Source organism: Haemaphysalis longicornis, unplaced genomic scaffold (genome assembly GCF_048455015.1).
Source record: "Haemaphysalis longicornis isolate Haplotype H1 unplaced genomic scaffold, Haemaphysalis longicornis Haplotype H1 scaffold_7, whole genome shotgun sequence".
In the NCBI taxonomy this organism is placed as follows: Eukaryota; Metazoa; Arthropoda; class Arachnida; order Ixodida; family Ixodidae; genus Haemaphysalis; species Haemaphysalis longicornis.
In genome coordinates, this window is record NW_027526422.1 from 146863697 (window position 1) to 146879125 (window position 15429).

Genomic DNA, 15429 nt, shown 5'->3' on the forward strand with positions numbered 1-15429 from the left:
GCGTGCGCTTTCGAAAACAGGCGCAACCATGTCGGTGACAAGTTGCGACAAGCCGCGTCAGACGCTTCGCGCTCGGCGCATTTCAAAACTTCGGCGGTTGGCGGCGAGGCTCGTCTCCACGCTCTTCAAGGACACAGAGGCCCCGCGAACTCAGCAGAGTCCTCCTCTCTCCCCTCTCCCGGACTCGACGTGCGCCGAGGCTATGAACGGCTTACCAACTCTGGAAAGAGCGTTGTGTGTGTCTGTGACGTTCGTGGCGTGTTCCAGCTTGTTGCGTTTGACCGTTACCGCTTTTGGGTATAAATAGACCCCCTCAAGCGTTGTAAACCATTCCTGTTAGAGCAGCGAATCGATGCTGTCGCTCTGCTCGAGTCCTGTATTGTAACCTCGCCCGTAGGGGCATTGTTCTTTGGCTTCGGCTCACCTCTCGCTATGAAGTAAACAGTTACGTTAGCCTACGGCTTCCGGACTTCTTCACGGCTGCAACAGCGGCTGGCCGCTCGCATCATACACGCTACCACTCGTATATCGGAGGCCACAGAGCTCGGATCGGGTGCCCCCGCCCGGTCGCAACAAATGCAAATTTGGGATGAAACGTGTACGTATTTGAGATTTTTTTAGAATGACACGGCGGTTGTGAGAAGGAAGGGACAAAGGGCAATAAGGATTTGGCGGAGAGTTTTCGTGCTAGTCTTGGGGAGGCAGCAGCAGAAAAACGACGTAAGAAGAGTCAGCTAAGTGTGCGCATGCGCGCACTGACTGACTGCGGAGAGAAGCGAGTCTTTTCCTGATCTGGTCTGTAGCGTGGTTGTTCGATTGCGCCGTGTTCGTGTTGCAACGTCTTGTAATCGCGATGAGTGCAGGTGAAGGTGCAGGGGCTAAAAAGCGACGACAATTTAGCCTCGATGAGAAGATGAAGATCATCAGTGCCGTGCAGAGCGGCCGGAAAAAAAGGACGTAGCCGAGGAGTACGGTATCAGGGAATCGACCTTGTCGACGTTCCTTAAGGACAAAGAAAAGATACAGGAGCAAGTGGCACAACATAAAACGGACCCGTCAAGGAAGCGGGTTCGTGCAGCCACATTTCAGGATGTTGACGCCGCCGTCTACACGTGGTTTGCCCATGTACGTGCAAGGAAGATTCCTGTCAGCGGGCCGTTGCTGTGTCAGAAGGCCAAACAGTTTGCCTTCGCCCTCGGCGTGGATGAAGCGGACTTCAAAGCGTCGAGCGGCTGGCTGAGAAGCTTTAAACAACGACATGGCATTGTTTTCAAGACTGTGGCTGGCGAAGAGGCCGACGCACCGCACGACCTCGTCGACAATTGGCGTGAGTCCGAACTGCTGAGGGTGCTGCACGAGTACAGGCCGGAAGACACATTTAATGCCGACGAAACTGCTCTTTTTTATGAGTTGCTACCTCAGAAGACCCTGTGCGAAAAAACAGATCGCTGCAAAGGGGGAAAAAAGTCCAAGCAACGTCTGACTGTGCTGCTCTGCTGCAATGCAGCAGGGACTGAAAAGCTGAAGCCGCTAGTGATTGGGAGGTCGGCAAAGCCACGATGCTTAAGGGCGTGCGTAGCCTTCCAGCAGATTATGTTGCAAACAAAAAGGGCTGGATGACGGCGGACTTTTTCCAAACCTGGCTTTTGCAACTGGAGAAAACAATGCGCCTTCAGAATCGCAAGATTGCTCTTCTAATCGACAACTGCGCCGCACACACCAAGACCCCGGTGCTAAATCACGTGGAAGTGATTTTTCTGCCGCCGAATTGCACGTCGGTGCTGCAGCCATTGGACCAAGGGATCATACGGTCCGTTAGAGCCCGCTGCCGCACTATGATGCTGCGGCGAATTCTGCTGAACCTCCAACACAACATTGAAGGGCCAACTAGGATCAACGTCCGCCAGGCCATTGAAATGGTTACCGGCGCATGGTGGAAGGTGCCCGCCGACGTTGTACGCAATTGCAGGCGCAGTGCTGGCTTCACTGAAGCTGACGACACAGCCGATAGATGTGCTGACGATCGTGAGTCACCCATTTCGGCCAAGGAGCTGCAGGAGTCCATAAACACGTACAGTGCCTGTTGCGACGCCGCATTGGTTGTGACGGCCGACGATTACGTCTCGGTGGACGACCAGGTCCTAATTTGCTCTTACCTTACAACTGACGACATACGTGGAGGCCATCATAGAGAAAAGGGACGCCACAAATGACCAGGCGAGTAGCGATGAAGAGCTTGCAGAGGAGCCAAGCGTTATGACTACCCGCAAAGCGATAGCGGCATTTGACGCGCTACAGATATATATCTCGTCACTCCCTGACCTCGCGCCGCAGCATGCCGTGAACCTCGATAGCATCAGGTCGGTGGTGATTGCACATTCAGTACGTCATACTACTGTGCAGAAGAAAATTGTTGGCTTTTTTTTGCCTATTGGAGTTTAAATCTGATGTAAATAAACATATAGGTTCGGGGCTAATTGTAATTATTTGCTTACTTTATTCAACTAACTACGGTAAAATGCATTCGCATTTTTCAGTTATTGCAAACTACTACAGCCTGCCCGATGAAATTGAAGCTTTATCATCTTTATCATCATTTAAAAGGCTTCTTAAAAAGTTTCTTCTACAGTGCTGAATGGTACATAACAGTCATAGTGACATTTTTGTGTATTTTTGAGTATTATTCGTTGCACTTTTGCGTATTGTTTTTTCTCGCTGAATGTATGTTTGTAGTGCTGCACTGGGTTTTTATTAATTTATGTTACATTTCACTTAGTTCCTTCTTTGCCTTTTTGCTTCATCGTGCTTTCTGATACTGAGTGAATGTAATTATACCTGCTTTTGTTTCTTGTGGCATAGGGTGTTTAGAAATTTCACCTAGATGCGCGGTTTAGTGTTTTCTATCTCGTGAAAATTCCTTTGTGTTCTTTTCAATATTACTATAGTTTTACCTGTATAATATTGCGTTTCCTGTTATTCTATTTGTTCTTTTTTTCTCCCCCTTCGAGTCCGCCCTAAATATACTACTTATTTTGTATTATTATATTGTCAATATTTTTTTAAAATTTATATTACTACTCTGCAATGCATATAGCCCTATATTATGCCACTGTATAATATGATTCAAGCGGCTTTCACTGTGTTTTATTCTTCTATGTAATGTTTAACCGAGGGTCCTAGTGCAGTCTCGACTATGGGACCCTCGTCTGTATAATATTGCTTTGTAACCTTCATCTTCTTGTGATATTGAATAAACTTCTGCTTCTTATATGTGCTTACCTGCTTTATAGGGTGTCAATTTAGTGCGCGACGCATATATCGAAGTGACGTGTATAACGAACAATTACCATGGTCCCGCACGCTTCGTTATAGAAGCGTTTGACTGTACATAGAAAAGAGCAGAAAAGCAATATTGCTATCTTTACTGGTGAATCACTATACATAACATCTACAAAAGATGCTTTGATTCACCCCATTCTTTGTTTGAATTTTTTTCGGCTTGTTGAATAAGAATCAAACCAAGTATGTCTGTTAGACGTTGGAACTTTTAAGCAAACGTATGGGTTTATTCCTCGCAAGGGAATAAGGAGTACTAAAGATATCTTTTTCCCGGCTGCGTGGGCTGTTTCATAATGCAGGCTAAAAATAAAAGCACACGTGTCTCAATTGCGCCGCCTGTTGTATCCCCGGATACAGTATATTAGTTTGTAGCCTTAGTCCGTGTCAATAGGCTTGCTCGTCGCCCGCGTCTACTTTGGACGCAGTAGACACCGACTTGCTTTTCTTCAGCATTTGCTTTGTATCCGCGCATTTTCAAATTCGGGATTGTTATTGAAGCTTAGAAAGAAAGAAAACGATGCAACATCTCACATATTAAAACATGGCAGAATTCACTGCGACCGAAACCATACACAACCAAAGCGCCACCAGCTGCGTTCTCGTTGGCTCGTATGTTCACACCCGTTTGTCAGCTTGCTCCGTAGTGAACCACAGCGCGTTTCTAAACGTGAGCCCTTCTTAATCCCTTCACCAGCTTCTTGTAAAGCCGGAGCCCTGGTAATTCTTGGAAAAATTCCACTGCGGAATTGTGTCGCGTACTCGAAACGCACAATGCACATACGAATCACGATACCACATCTGGCTTAAAGTGTTGGTGCAAACCTGAAGCCAGTAAGGACAACGAATGATTATCGGTCACTGCGTAAGATGTGCGAGGACTTAAGCGGTATAATAGAATACCAGAGTGGTCGATTAAAAAAAGGCTTTGTGCCAATGAATCAAGAATTTCCTTTCGAACCGAACCCAATTCGTTACAGCTAATGACTTGAACTGGTCCCTTCAGGTGCCGCCGCAGTGATCTGTACTCGTACCGTTGCTATTCCTCATTTACAGGAATGAATTGCCTAATGTTGTTAACACCTCCATTAAACTGTTTGCCGACGATTGCGTTATTTACCGGGAAATTTCTAATAGCTCTGACACTACGATGCTTCAAACTGGCCTGGACAGTATTTCTATTTGGTGTACTTCATGACACATGCGCCTAAATACTAAAATATGCAAAGTAATCGGAATTTCTTGTAACGCACATTGTACCAATTTTTGCAACTATCACCTCGATGGTTCTATGGTAAAATACGTAGTACGATATAAATATCTAGGAGTTCATATTACCGCTAACCTATCTTGGGAAAAGCACATGGAGTACATATCAAACAACGCCAACCGCATGATTGGCTTTTTACCCAGAAATTGTTACATGGCAACTTCATCGCTAATGCTTCTGCTATATAAGACCATTGTCCGTACAAAACTCGAGTACGCCTCCTGGGTACGGCATACCGCCCTCGATCATCTTTCAAACACCTTAAAATCAGTTCATAATCGCAGGGAACGCTTCATACTATCCGACTATCGTCGTACTGCCAGCGTATCGTCCATGAAGCTTTTAGATGCGGCGCATCTCTTGCTCTGACGCATGTCCCTCCTGCGTCGTCGTCAGCGGCGGCGGCGTCCGTCCGCAGCCCTCCTCCGTTCGCCTCTCCCACAGCTGTGAGCAACACTTTCACTCCGGCGCATTAGCATAACGACAGCTGGCGCGCTTGGTTGGCACGCGCTTCGCTGCGTTAACGTTGCGTTAACAGCTCCTCCGGTGCGCATGTGCGCGCATGCGCGACTCTCCTCCGCGGTCTCCTCTCCTTCAACCCAATGGAAACGCCAATTGAACCCCCAGATGCGCCGCATCACACCAGGGTTCCCTCGCGGGGAGATGAAGGCAATTTTTTTCTAAACTTTCCTCTTCTTTCTTTACGTAGAAGATTGTGTTACTTTGCGTGACGTGTTTCAGTTTTTTCTTTGATTTTGTATGTATTGCTGCCGTTGTATGTTCCGAATTTTCATGTATTTGAAAGATTTTTGTTGTAATACTTCGGCCAACAACCACTTCCTTCTGTAACGGCGTACGGGCCCTGAAGGTATTTGAATATATATATATAAATAAATAAATAAATAAATAAAAAATAAACAAATAAATAAATGACCCCAATTTCAAGAAAAGGGAATAAATAAGAATGCATGAAGCAATGTTACTTCAACAACCACTATCTCAACCACCCAATACCACGTATCAGGGACTTGTCTGTAAGATTAAAGGCCTATGACTAAAGCCACTGACAAGAAAAATTCCCCCGCATTTCCCCGAGGGGGAGAATGTGAAAGTGCGAATGCACGGTTGTCGGCCCGCTTGCGGCGCTTGCGCTCGGCCCCCGCAGCCCACCGCCTCGCCGCCTTCTCTTCCATCGGGTTTGTAGTATCACGTGTACAACACGCAGTTATCAAGCCGCTATAACGCCGCTGAGTCGCCAACGCACGCCGCTGACGACGTAGTTTGAATGCGTTAAAGATATAAGGCGCGTCACTAACACTGATATCACCGTCGCGTCCGTGGCTTGGTCGGTAGAGCGTCGCGCTGCGGCCGCAAAGTCCCCGGATCGAAACCTGGCGCCGGATGCTGTTTCTTTTTTAAATATAGAGGAGCACTGCGGACGCCGCCGCCGCCGCCGCCGGCGGTGGATGGTTTGGGGTCGCTTATAAAAGTGCATTCGCACTTAAAAAATGATTTTGAGATTGTTGTGGTACATCCAGATCCATTTTATCGCGCTACTTGAATGGTGAAATCGATTTATCGCAGTGATAAGTTTTCGGTATTTAGTATATTACGTGAAATTTCAATGTTTTTCAGCATTTGTGATCTTTTATTGTGAGATAAATGTCTTTTATGACCAAAATAAAGTTTAGCTAGTCACAAAAGGCTAGTTGTTTGAAATGAGGGCAAAGTGTATTTCATTCCCACAGTGCGTTCACAATACCCAAACCGACGCTGTAAGTCGCCGGTATATATCTGCCATCGTGATAGCAATGAATCTATTTTTCTGCGTGGTAGGGCTCTTTTAGAAGACTGACCAAAACAGTGGAATGTTGCCGTTAGCTTGCTTTCTAAGTAACTTGCTTACTCCCTCCCCTCTGGCCTCTTTGAAACTACATTCCCCGTACGGCATATGGCTAGAAGTTCTCAATGAAGCTTTTACGCGCCGAATTCGCCACTAAAATAGGAGATAAAAAATGGCAGCATCTCCACTCCGTGGATGATGGCGAGGGTGCGGAGTACGGGGACTCGAAATGACATCCAAGTTGCGCCCCAAGTGACATACGATTTGCGCCCCGACCGTGATTCGATTTGAGCCGTGAGTTGCACCATGAATATTCCCTAAATGAAACTGCAACTCACGGCTCAAATCTAATTTCGCTTGATTTTCGCTTCATGGTGGTGTGCGCACAGATGGACACGGACAGACATTGGGAGGTCCTAAGATACTCAGCACCGTTACAAGCGAGGGAGTGAGCCATTTGACTCTCGGGTATCAACTCACGGCTGTAGACAAACGAGTGAGACGACTGACACTAACTCTGTCTGGTCTACTAGACGCAGGCTCGAATCCTGCCGTTGCACGTGTGATTTTTGGCGATTGTAAATGCTATGCGCACGGACGCGGACGCACATTGTTCGTTCCTAAGGTACTGCGCGCCTAAAACTGATGAAGGTACATATTAGTTCAACAACGGATTATTAACGTCTTTAAAATCCGAGTGGACGCGTTGCTTGTCCTTCTCCACCTTCACCAGAAATACACAATGAAGTATGAAATCACACCTGGGACCTAATGCACAGAAAAGCAATGGCGCAGCTCTCTGGTCATACTACCATTCATTTCTCAGCTAATAAGCCGTAGAAATACCTCGATATGGTGACAGAACAGTAACACACGCCAACACTGTCTGACCTCAAAGAGAAGTGGACAGCCGTAGGCTGGTGAGTCAGAATGGGGCTGTTATTTTGGGTTTCAAGGCGTACTTTTAAATGTAGGCTACATATGAGAGGTATATATCTGCGTGCGATATTCTGTACCCCTGTGGGTACAGTCCCTCAACTTTTGGTGAGATGCACAACGTTAATTATTCCTGTTCGCACGCCACGCCCAAGTCCTATAGTCTAAGCCAACCTTATATCCGAAATTAATGCGATAGATTGAGCAAAAAGAACATTTTAGAGAAAAAGCGCTGGCCTTCGGAAAACATAATTGGTGCTGCTGGGGCATGAATTCAGGGCAGTCGCTCCAAAACCCACGATAATACACATAGGCTACGAGGTACAACAGCGGAGGTCTTTTAGCAGCGGCTTAAACGAATAGAAGCGGTGTTCTATGCGAACCACAATATGGCATTGGGTGCGCACAGGAAGTTACGAGCTTGTAACCACAATGGAATGGAATCTCGCATCGGGGGCGGTCACCAGAGGCGAGGCCTCCAGTTTATTCTCATGACCACTAACAATGAAGGTGTAGACACAACAAAGAAAATGTGTCCGAAGCGCTCTTATACCCGTTTTCCAAGAAGACTGGTGTTGGCAATGTTTCCTGGTTAAGCATAACAATGAAAAAAGGCTTCGTAGTATAGTGACTTCTGATGGAATCTCTCAACGCAGCGCAACTGTCGTTGCTATTGGTCTCGCAGGATCGAAAAGATAACGTACAACCTTTGCTCTACTCGGAAGATTGCGAACCTCACAGCTGGCTACAAATTTGTTCAATAAGAAACATCGCCGTCGTCAGTCAAGACCTAGTGTTTAAGTGGGGACATTTAAAATTACGGACATCCTACACCATTCAATGGTGTGGCGAAATTTGTGACTTGCTTTGTGAAGCAGTAGGAAACGGCCACAGGGTCAGCGTTGCCGCAAGGAATCAGAATTTTGGGCCGCTGGCCAAACGTACCTTAACCCCCAGTGCCTTGTAAAATACACTGGGAGTGTTTAGCCTCTAATGGCATCACTGAGGCTTGGAAAACCTCTGTTGGCGTTCGCGTCCAAGCCATGATTTGCCTTGTGTCATATTTCCACGTATTTCCAGAGCTGTTTGTCAATGGCTTAATGTCCGAATTTTTTTTTTTATTTTAAACACTGTCAGCTGCAGTGGCAACCCTACGAAGCTATTATATGACGACGTTTTTAATCGGCATCAGTTATTTGGCAAATACACACGCATCGCTCGCGATGCAGTGCGGAATCATCTGGCGAGTTACTGCTATTCCTTCGTGCCTAATTTTTTATGTCCTCACAACACGGATATACAACTTAACCTTCAGACCTCCTCCTTTGAGGCTGCTTTCACGCGAGACAAAGACTGAATTTGTACTTTGGCTCTAGTGAGAAATAATTCTACATAAATACATTGGGCATACATACCATTCGTTTAGGTTCACGCAACCTCACTCCTACCTTACAAAAAGATACAGTAAAAACTCGTTAATTCGAACTCGGAGGGGGCCATGAAATTGTTCGATTTAAGCGCAGGTCGAATTAGCGGGAGAGCGCTAGAATGAATGGACATCGCGCCACACTGCCCAGGCGGAACACAAAGAACCCGCCTCTGGACTCGTTATCGCGAATTCAGCGCTACAACACGTTTGTGGCAGGTAATTTTGTAAATTACGTTCATGGAGTTCGAACAGCGAACGGCGGCGCGGCGCCTGCTCCGAAAGCAAAATGGCGCTGCTTGCGCGCAACGCTGTTGTGTTTATTTCGTTGTTTTGCATCGCTAGTTGATTTGGTTTGGTTTGGGTTTGCAACACATTTTAATCACTCTGGGCCGACTTCTTCTACCCGCCGCAGTGGCTCAGTGGCTAAGGCGTTGCGCTGCTGAGCACGAGGTCGCTGGTTCGATTCACGGCAGCGGCGGCCGCTTTTCTGATGGAGGCGAAAAGCAAAAAAGCCTCCGTCGCATGCCCCCGCCCGAGGGACACGAGTAAATGCAGAGCATTGGGGGTGGTCACGTGGCGTAGGTTGTGGTAGCTGGCGGTGGTAGTTGTAGTTGTTGTTGTCGTAGGGGTTGGGTAGTTGGGTTGCGAGACAAGAGAGAGAGAGAGAGACGAGAGACGTAAGTACGTAACGTGTTATTTATTGCCATCGTTTACGCCCCACCCTCTCTGCGGGGCAGTCGGTTGGATCTGTATTATTGCCGTCGATGAAGAGGATGGCACGTTGTCTTGAACTGGTACTGCAACGCTGACGTTGGCTCGCGTCGCGGTACTGGTTGAAGGTGTTGCTTCCATCGCTTATGAACTTCGACGACGACCAAACTCGAGAGTAAGCAGAACAGAGCGCAGGAGTAGAATGGAGTGAGCCGCGCCGATACCCGCTTTATATTCGTAGCGCGCGCAGTAGAGGGAGAGGAGGTAGCACCGGCTGCTGCAACGCCTCTTTCAGCGCCGGAGCACGCGCATGCGCGCCCGCACCTGTTGTTGAGAGCGAAGAGGAGCGGGGGAGGTGCGCACGTGCTGGCTTACTGCGGACGCCGATCACCAACGGACGGGTGACATTGTGAGTTAAAGAAATGCTCTGCATTTAAAACGCCCGTGTGTGCGAAATTTCGGCGCACGTTATAGATCTCCAGGTGGTCAAAATTAATCTAGAGCCCACCACTACGGTGCGCCTTATCGCCCGCGTTGCGTCGGCGCGTTAAACCCTAAAATCAATCAATCGGGCCGACTTCTGCTGCGAGGAGCCATGCAAACCAGGGTATCCGAGTTTGAATTAACCGTTCTTGATACCGACGGGTTGGAATTATCAGGCGTTTTCTCCCATTGAAATGTACAGGGCTGTGCCGGGACCAGGGCGTCGGTTCAAATTAACCGTAAGTTCGTATTAACCGAGTTCGAATTAACGAGCTTTTACTGTACAATGTGGTTCAAACAGAGAATTAGCGGATTGTAGAATGTAATGTTCGCAGACACTACCATCTTACCCATCCGTAAAGAACAAAGAACAGCTGGTCTGCCTCGATGAACACTGAGTCGCTGAGGCGCAGCATTTTCTGGCCCCCTTTCCTCTTCGCCTTTGTCTTGTCGATGAGTCGGTTGAAGGCCTGCAGACGGGAGACACATGAACCACTACCAATGCAACGTTGTGTACTTTGGCACGGAAGGAACACATTTTGATTGAATAATGAAGACACCAAATAAAATTTCCACCACAGTTCAGCACGCCTTCAGTGAATACGAAAGCGCAAGTGTTAGATTGCTGAACGTGCGGTGGCATTAGTACAAAAGTTCAGTGGGTCGAATAAGTACTGTTTCAATCGGTGCGCGGTTCATTACGTATACATAGGACGCCAAATTTGACGTTGGTTCTAACGTTCTCTGTTTATAGGCTCGATTCTAGGTACCCTTAAGGCTGAGCCGAGTGACGTGCAAAGCAATGTCCAATCTATGGATTGAGCGTCGAGGTGCTGGGACTGTTTGTCAACATTTAACGTGAAAGGTTTATGTTTGGTCTGACGTCCGGCTGTCGCATACGCGCGTTCACCCTTATGTGCTTGTTGTGCAGTGTCACGCCAGGCAATCATGTCCTGCGCAGTGTCCCGGCAACCATTAAATTTGTAGTTGGGTGCGCAGCATGCGTGAAATGTATTCTCACGAAGTCTTCATGAATAAACCACATAGCTTTGCTGTTTTGGGATGTCATCTGTACGTTTCAATTATTTATCAGCCGGTGGCGATTGATTCACGGTGTCAGAAACGGTATCGGTGCAGTTGAGGTTGTTTTCGTCGCATCAAAGATGTTGTGATAGCTACGGTAAATCCGTTGGACCTCGTACGCACATTCTGAGAAGGGCAGAAAACTGGGCACTATACAATCAAAATATTTTGTCTTGAACCTGCAAGCCACGGCGCTGCAAAACCACTTGCCTAAGCTGGTAAATCTTCCACGCTCCTCACCGTCACCGGAGACAACGGCTTAGAAGTCTGCAACCAGTTCACATTCGCCGAAAGCGAGAACAGGCAGGTTTACAGGACTGTGATAGAGGAGTCAGAAGACTACTACGCGGACCCCCAAAATGACGTGTATGAGATCTATGCATTCAGTACCGGAAGCAGAATAATGGATCTGTAGAACGATTCATCATGGAACACCGGAGACGAGCAACATTGTGCAGATTTGCTTCACTCTCCGACTCGATGATTTGCGACCAAATAGTTTTCAGGACGAGCAACAGAAAGTTGAGTGAGAAAATGTGGACGGAAGATGACTTTACCCGTAAAAGGGGGAGCAAAGAGCAAATACGCGAGAAAGTCGAGGCGGAGGGCTAACATGAAGCGTGAAAGACAAGAAAAGAGGTGAGGAGAATACAAAAACCCGCGTTCTAGTGTTTTATGTGCAACAAGAGGAACGAGCGTCGGAGTGCCTCGGTTCGGACAAAATTTGCCGCGTATTTGTAGACAGAAATCACCTTGGAGTTTGCTGCTAAAACGGAGTCGGCGAAATGCAACACCACGGCGAAAGTTCTAACATCTTATGCGTGGGAGTTACCGGCATTCATAAAGAAAAAAAAAAGAATTGTAAAAACACACATTTGCCGTACATGAACGGCGTCGAAAGTGGAAGCTGGCTCCCAAGCCAATGTATTACAGCTATGCGCGAGTAAAAGGCTCAGCACCAAACCATCGTTTAGGCTCATCTTCACTAGGCGCAAAAAGACACAGACAAAAGACTGAGGTCTACAAAAACACGGCGCCCTGTCCATGTTGACCTCAGTCTTTCGTCCGTGTATTTTTGCGCCTAGTGAAAATACATCAAAAGCAGCTGGCCAAGTTATCTGTTTTCATGCATCTTTTAGGACAAGTTCTTCTGTCCTACGTTGCTACAGAACGAAGGCAACTACGGACTGCGGCATCGCAGCACAAGTGGTAAAGTTCGGGGATAGTCAGTGCGTCGCAGACTTCCGAATGGTCATGACTGAGTTGTTAAGTTGAGTGTCGCGATCTGTTGGCTCCGCTGCTGTAGGCTGGGCCGCTGATGCCAAGTCTGCCACGGTGCAGACATTGAACAATCTCTTCGAAAGTCCGAATGGTGTTTCTTGGTGATGCAGTTCCAGTGATGCAGCTAGCGCGGTGCATACAATTGGCATGCAAGAAACTCTTGCGGTCAAAACTACGTGCACTTAAGACTGCTTGCGGGCTTTGAACTCGAAAGCCTGGCGACACTTATCAACTGCACCTTGGCTGCAACATCGTATTTTCACATCTCTTCGCTTTTGTTTTTTAGTGTTTTGGAGCGAATCGCTTCGATTACTTCGACCGGCTTTTTTTTTCTGCTAAACCGTACGTTTGCGTCTATTTTTTCGCGTTTGTTTCTTCGTCACATGGCGCGGATTACGTTAGTAAACAGTCTGGCACATGCTGCAGCTTCTCTAGAAAGACGGTTCTGCTGGGCTGTTGTGCACCTGTTGAACTCACGTGCCATCAAGCTCATGTGTCACGCCGCACGCACTTTTTTACAACTTTTACGTTTCCATTCCAGAGTTTTGGGAATTAGGGGAAGCCGGCACATTATCACCTTAAAGCTCCCGATTCCTCGCCAACTCCCAAGTGGTCATGTGCCACAAAGAAAAGAAAAAGAACCGCGTCCCCGGGCTCCAATTTCACGGGGTCCCTCATCTGTTTATTTATTCACTGTCTACAGCAGCTGCTATTTTCACGACCAGAGGACTGCCACAACAACGGTTGTTTTGCAGAATGGCCTGCTGGAGGGTTTCGCCTTAAGCATCAATGTCAAAGTGGATGAACCCACTCTCTGGGTAAGCCTCCTCGTTGTCCTCAGGAGAAAAGATGGCAGCATCAAAGTATGCATGGATCCTAGAAATGTTGACGCCTCTTTGAAACGCGAAGCACCCGCAGATATGCTTGCGCATACGCGTAAAGCTTCAACTTTGGTTGCCTCCGTAACTGGGAATTGAGGGTGAGAACAAGGGGCCAAAGACACGAAGGCTTGCCTCTAGCCGCAACGCGAGGACATTAACCTCTGGCTTCAAGAAAGCGTCAGCATCTCTACGACAGGCGTCATATGCTGGTGCATCAAGCCCACTAAATTGGTGTGCCTCGTGTACTATTTTATAACGCAAATAAATCAGTCAGTACGCCTGTGTTCTGGGAAGAATACCTCGCACTCAAGTCGTAAGGCCTGCGGCATCGACCTCTATCATAACACGATCAGTAGCAATGAAGCTTCGAGCTTAGAAGACAAAGTAGACAAACTAAAAAAAACATAAATAAAAGTCTGTTCGAACGGTAAGTGGAGTTAGTGTAGTAGGGGAGTAGACCTTCTTGTTCCTGTGACTTATATCACAAAATCGGTGTTCACCACCTGGGATTGGATGACAGTCAATATCCCTCCAATAAGCGCTGGTCTGTTCACTTGAAATTTTCTGCCTCGCTGGATGTATTCTGGCATCATTTGCCGACTACTGACGTGTCTGCTACGAATTAGGGAACTTAGAAAGAGGTCATGTAGTTTAATTATAGGTTACTTTATGCATATTTACGGCATTGCCTTTTAAGAGGATGTTAACAAACTGTTTGTGAGCGTAACCAAGAATACTTACCTTGTATGTGGCACCCAAAAGGAGCACATCTATCATCGGTCGTCTATTTGGCAAATTGTTTGCCTGAAAAATATAAGAATACCCACCTTTGTTGGCTAGTGGTGCAGTAAGAGCTTACCAATTTTGGGCAGCCTTAGTGTTTTCTCGTATATGCCTTCAACTTTTCAGCTCTGCAAGCATTATTACGAGGGTGCATTGCTTCTAGCACAAAGCATTGTTTTGTGTTTCCATTATTTTTTTATTTTTTTATTTCAAAAAAACTCTAAAGGCCCGCTGGGGAGGGTATTACATAGGGTAGGGGAGTTACACAGGTGTCACATAAACTAGAACAAGAACAGAATAAGCACAAGACCTACAAAATGGCAGAAATAATTAACATTTCTAGAGTGCAAACAAACAGAAAAAATTCGGTAGAACAATAAGAACAACTATTGGTACAGTAACTAGAACAAACTACACAGATTATAATCACATGTTATATTACCACATGTCATCTGACAACGCAAGAACTGAATAAGATGAGGCAGTGAAATGATACACATTATACATTTATATTTTTGCTCAAAGCATCAGTAAATTTCGTGGTATTCGGTTCAGTAACAATGTTTGATGGTAGATTATTCCAGTCTATTGTGGTACGAGGAGCAAATGATTCGGCAAAAGCAACGGTACGACATGTGATGCGTTTGATTTTGCATGAATGATGTCGACGCGGAAAAATGGCGGCGGGTTCAGAGATAAATTCGTTACGAAGGCATGCATGGTACTACAGTTCATGAAATAATGTTAAGCAAGATATGTGGCGACGATGCGATAAGGTTTCGAGTTCAGCACGATTTTTTAAATTGGTTACGCTGGTATAGGGTGAGTAAGCAGAAAAGATGAAGCGGACAGCACGGTTTTGTAAGTCTTCTAAGTCATTTATTAGATATGCCTGATAAGGGTCCCAAATGGCTGCCGCCTACTCTAGTTTAGGGCGTATTAGTGTAATATATGCCAACTTTCGTAAACGCGCGGGAGCATGTCTGAGGTTACGTTTAAGGAAACCACGCGAACGGTTAGCAGACGCGAGGATATGGTTAATGTGATTATTCCATGTCAAGTTACTGGTTAGATCTACGCCAAGGTATTCATAGGTGGAAGTTCTGCCCACGAGGGCCGAGGCTGTCGTTTAATATGTAGGATGCTGAATTTTGGGAGGCGTGATTAGTAAAGGACACTAGTTTTGTTTTAGCAAGGTTTAGAGGCATTAGCCAGGTTGAGCACCATGTGTTTATAGCAATAAGGTCAGATTGTAGAATATCGTGGTCATGGTTTAATTGAATTTTACGGTATCATACGCAGTCATCAGCAAATAAGCTTATGTTAGATTTAACGCAGTCTGGGAGATCATTAATATAAACTAGAAACAGCAAGGGCCCGAGTACACTTCCCT